The sequence below is a fragment of the Rhinopithecus bieti genome, unplaced genomic scaffold (assembly GCF_001698545.2).
Source record: "Rhinopithecus bieti isolate Rb0 unplaced genomic scaffold, ASM169854v2 scaffold_3878, whole genome shotgun sequence".
Lineage (NCBI taxonomy): Eukaryota > Metazoa > Chordata > Mammalia > Primates > Cercopithecidae > Rhinopithecus > Rhinopithecus bieti.
This window is the reverse complement of record NW_016805059.1, coordinates 2,532,905-2,538,218: the sequence shown is the minus strand read 5'-3', so window position 1 is coordinate 2,538,218 and position 5,314 is coordinate 2,532,905. Positions and strand designations below refer to the sequence as shown.

The following is a 5,314-nucleotide window of genomic DNA, read 5'->3' as shown; positions in this document are numbered from 1 at the left end:
TATATATTCCCTAAGATGATACAGATTTTCTCTACCATGCCTCTTACTTTCTTCTGAGGCCTCACTAGCAGAGTTAACATCCACATTTCTACTAACAATGTGTTCAGGGCAATCTAGGTTTTTAAAATGCTGGCTCCACACAATTCTTCTGTCCTTTGTCATTGCCCAACACCAAAGACACTTTGACATTTAGTTCCCTATTACTACTGTAACGAATTACCCCCAAACTTAGGGCTTAAAATAACACACATTTATTATCATACATTTGTGGAAGTCTGAAGTTTGAAATGCGTCTCATTAGACTAAAACCTACGTGATGGCAGGGCTATTTTCTATTCCAGAGACTCTAAGAGAGGATAATTTTCTAGCCTTATTCATCTTCTAGAGGCTGCACACATTCCTTGGCTAAGCCCTTTTCTGTTTTCTTTCTTTTTTGCTTCCTTTTTTTTTCTTTTTTCTTTTTTTTGAGACAGTCTCACTCTTGTCACCCAGGCTATAGTACAATGGTGTGATCTCAGCTCACTGCAACCTCCGCCTCCCAGGTTCAAGCAATTCTCCTGCCCCAGCCTCCCAACTAGCTGGGATTATAGGCACCTGCCACCATGCCCAACTAATTTTTTGTATTTTTAGTAGTGATGGGGTTTCACCATGTTGGTCAGGCTGGTCTCGAACTCCTGATCTCAGGTGGTCCACCTGCATCGGCCTCCCAAAGTGCTGGGATTGCAGGCATGAGCCACTGCACCTGGCCCCCTTTCTATTTTCAAAGCCAGAGATTGCTGATCAAGTCTTTCTAACATAGCATCATTCTGACTCTGACTCTATTGTTTTAATCTTTCTTTAACAAGGTCCCGTTTGATTGCAATGGGTTTACCCACCTAATCTGGAATAATATTCCCATCCCAAGACTAGCTGATTAGTAACCCTAATTCTATCTGCATCCTTACTTCTCTCTTGCAGTGTAAAATTGCATATTGACAGGTTCTAAGGATTAGCAGGTAGACATCTTTGGAGTGCCATTATTCTACCTACCACTGCATTTACTGCTCATAAACACCAATTCCTTGGCAAAAATATAGTGGACAACATTTCTGTTACCATCAGAATCTCTTCTAGTCCAGGCTGCTTCGTGAATGTCTGTACCAGGACTAGAAATGTGTGGATGCCAACCTAATAAGATCTAATTTTCTCACTAAAGCTTTACATTCATACAAAAGAGACATTTTGGAGTCTTTGCATCATCTTACTGCAAGTTACCAGTGTAAACTTTATCTCACCAGGTACGTTAAAACAAATTTAAAATGAATAATACTAAGGAAAGGAGGAAGTAAGGGGCCAGAAGTTTATCTTATTTTTCTTATACTTGAGAGGTTATCCTAATTTGGCAAACAATACAATCCATAGTTTGTTTGCTAAAAATAAAACAAAGCTCTGCTCCTGACATATATGTAGCACTTCTCTCATTTCTACCCTTTTTCTGTTCTCTTTCTTAATTCCCCTTGGTTTATGAATTTATTATGGTCCACAAAGTCAGTAGAGATGAAACCATTAGTCCCATTACTTTATTTGAACTGACATGGCCGTAGTAACCCAGAAAAATAAAGATGCGGGTTCTAAAAAATCCCTGAATTTAGAAAGATTCATACAATGTATTTTGAGGCTTATCATACTTAATGCCTCGATAGTAGATCAGTGCTTTTCAAACTTTAATGTGCATAGGAATCACTTGAGGATTCTGTTAAATGGATATTCTGATTCAGTTGGTTTGGAGAGGGGCCTGAACTTCTGTACTTCCAACAAGATTGTAGGTTATGGGATACTGCTAACATAGAAAACATAATCTGAGTAGTAAGGATTTAGATACTATCTCTAGTTGCCATTGTCATTTCATTTGCAAGTGTGAAAGTAACCTACATTTAAATGCTCTAGTACTATTGTCAATTGTGGGTTGTAGGTACAGGAAAAACAAAGCATCTTGAGAGGAAATAAAAATATCTTGAGCTTTTCTGCCAGCACCAACATGGCTAGGGAGATTGCTTTACACTGAATAATTTTCCTTGTTAACATTTTTATTAAGTTGTCATGACAACTTTCTTATTCTCAATAAAGTGGAGGAAAGTTTTAACCCATAAGTCAACTATAAGAAAGAAGACTAGACCTGGAAGATGATGAAATATTCAGGTATTCATTTATCCACTCAGCAGGCATTTTAGTGAATCCCATTATGAACCAAGTTCATTGCTAGGAAATTAGGCTGTGAAGATTAGTACTTCCCTAACATCAAGGAACTCTTGTTACTTTTTTAAAGCATATCAAACATCCAGATTACAGAATGTCTTTTGCCATCACCTTTTGGTGGTTCTAGCCACCCTTACGCTTAGATTGGTTGCTTCCTCTTCTTACCCATTGTCTGACAGTTAGAAAGCACAAAGGAGGAAGAAGACAAGATATTCTCCAGTTGAGGGTCTACCCTTGGTAAAACTCAGTAGCTCCTGGCAGAATGTACTGGGGTTAAATGCAATACCAATCAAGGACTTTGGTGTGCTATAAAACTTCAGAATGGGCCGGCCCGGTGGCTCAAGCCTGTAATCCCAGCACTTTGGGAGGCCGAGACGGGCGGATCACAAGGTCAGGAGATGGAGACCATCCTGGCTAACACGGTGAAACCCCGTCTCTACTAAAAAATACAAAAAACTAGCCAGGCGAGGTGGCGGGGGGCGCCTGTAGTCCCAGCTACTTGGGAGGCTGAGGCAGGAGAATGGCGTAAACCCGGGAGGCGGAGCTTGCGGTGAGCTGAGATCCGGCCACTGCACTCCAGCCTGGGCGACAGAGCGAGACTCTGTCTCAAAAAAAAAGAAAAAAAGAAAAAAAGAAAAAAAGAAAAAAAAGAAAAACTTCAGAATGGTAAACGTAGAAATTAATGGGTTAAATAAATCATGTTCCAGAATGAAAGGAATATTGGTAATGGTATCAGTAGGGGAAGACAACAGCAACAACAAAGTCTTTATACAAGCCTGCAACACATGATAACTGTGGATCAGGCATCTGAACCGCCTATCTTTCCACCATATCTTCCTACGCTTTTCTTTATGTACTTTTTATTTCTACCAGATGGTATTACTCCTTGTTTCTTGAATAACAGTGCCATGCCTTTCCAATCTCTATATGTTTGCTCACAAGTTTCCCTCTGTCAGAAAAAAGCAAAAACAACAAAAAAGTCCTCTATTTTGTCTTTTTTCAAATATGACCAATCCTTCAAGTCGTGTCTCTAATACTGTTCCTTTATGAACACTGTCAGACAATATCTCATTTTCTTCTGAATGTTCGTAACATTTAATTTACTTAAAAATAGTATGACTTCCCTCTTCCTTTTACTATTGAATTACTGTGTATTTTTTTAAAGTTTCCTTCTACATCTGAATTTCTAAATATTCTTAGTACAAATGTCCTGCTGATCTAAGAGAGTATCATGGGTTAAATGTAGAGGAAGAGAAGTTTCTGAGATGGCAGGAAGGCAAAAGTTTCTGTGGCTACCTGTGCTTATACTGCTGACTTTCTTAACTGTTCCTGACTTATTTAAATGTATTTTTTTTCCTGATTCTGATTAATGTTCACTATGAGGCAAGCACAGTATGCAAGACTGGGAGAAAGTCTGCAAATGTGGTGAGCTTAAAATGGGACCAGATTAGATGGTGTATTTGGGGAAGATATAAAAGACGAAGATAACCATGAATTGAACTGAATTGAAAAGGGATCACATAAAGATCATGATTAATTGTTAATTCACAATAGAACAGCATAATGGGATTTTTTTAAGTCAGAAAGGTGGCTAAAAGCATAGTATCACAACACACACATAGGTAACAAATAGAACTAAATGCATTGAACCAGGCAGAAGCCAGACCTTACTGAAAATACGTAAAATCTCTGTAACCATAAAATTGCATCTGCAAATGAGTAGATTGGCTTCAAATCTGAAAACCAGGACAAGAATGTCATCAGCACAGAAGTCAACTTCCCAGCAGAAATGTTGGAGTTTTTAACTGTGGAAAACTACAGTTTCTCTGGACCAGTGCATAGTGGAGAAGACATGTTTTGTTTTCTTTTAAGTGGGCCAAATTTTCCTTGAGTCCCCTCCAATTTTGCCTTTCTTTTTTTTTTTTTTTTTTTTTTTTTTTTTTTTTTTTTTTTTTTTTTGTCCCCTGCCCCAGGTCTCTGTCTCCACACAGTAATTGCTGGTATGGCGATTGGGCGGCCGCAGAGACTAGGACTCAGTTCCCCTGCCCTAGTCGGAGCCTGGTGGGTGGGACTCAGCGCAGAGTCAGTTTTCCAGAAGCAGGTTTCAGTGCAGAGTTTTCCTACACTTTTCCTGCGCTAGAGCAGTGAGCAGTCTGCTGGCGGAGGACACCTGTGGGGGAGGGAGCGCCTGGAGGAGCCTAGGGACCCCAGCCCTGCGTGATCTCACCATGGTGCGTTTTCGCTGCTACTTTCTTTTTCAGTCTTTCGGTGCAGAGAAGGGGAGGAGGCGGGGAGAGGTTTGAAAAAATCGAATGGCTTATGGAAAGGAACTGCAAGGGTTCCTTTGGGGTGATCAAAGAGGGAGATACAGACAGACACAGAGAGACAAAGGCAAGGAGGACTGTCTGGGAGCGACGCGGGCGATACAGTTTCCGAGGCACGCAGCGTCCCGCCCAGCCTGTTGAGCAGGTAGACACGAGCGATCCAAGCGTAAGTGCCGCTGCCGCGGTGCACTCGCGCGGGGACCCACAGGTGCCACTGCAGGGTCCCCTCTCCCGCTCACCGCCTGCCACCCCTGACGCCCGCTCTCTTTCTCCCTTCGCAGTGCGGATTTGCGAGGGGCACCCTGGAGGTGCTAGAGATCCGGAAGCACAGCCCCGAGGTGTGCGAAGCCACCGAGTAAGTGGTCTCTGCATCCCCACGCGGTCGGGGCTTTTCAGACAGGCGGTCCCTCTTCCGGGACCCCGGCTTGGGCTGGGTCACCTTCCTCTCCTGAGAAACCTTCCGTACGCTCCTAGCTGCCCAGCCCTGGGGAGCCAGGGCCGGGTTCCCACGCTGGGGAGGAGCGAGAGGAAAGGAGACGACGCCCGGGGGGCCGGCCCAGGGCTTGGGGCCCTTCGGGACCCGCGGCGCCCGAAGGAGGAGCACTGACGGGGTGGGCTCGGGGCAGCGCCGCGCCGGCTGCTGCGCTCGCGGGGCCGGGCCGTGAGAACGCGCGGGGCGCGCTGGGGCCGCTGCTCTCCCACGGCCAGGGCGCCCGGGCCGCAGAGCCCGCCAGCCCCATGTAGCGCTGCGGCCT

General features: G+C 44.1%; 1 protein-coding gene across 1 annotated transcript in view; it reads left to right on the top strand.

Moving 5' to 3' along the window:
• Positions 1 to 4,238: 4,238 nt before the first annotated feature.
• Positions 4,239 to 5,314, top strand: part of GUCY1A1 (guanylate cyclase 1 soluble subunit alpha 1) — a 75,133-nt gene continuing 74,057 nt past the window's right edge. The window contains exon 1 of the mRNA XM_017871054.1: positions 4,239 to 4,466. The gene's annotated coding sequence lies outside the window, so the exon portion shown is untranslated. The remainder of the gene's footprint in view (positions 4,467 to 5,314) is intronic.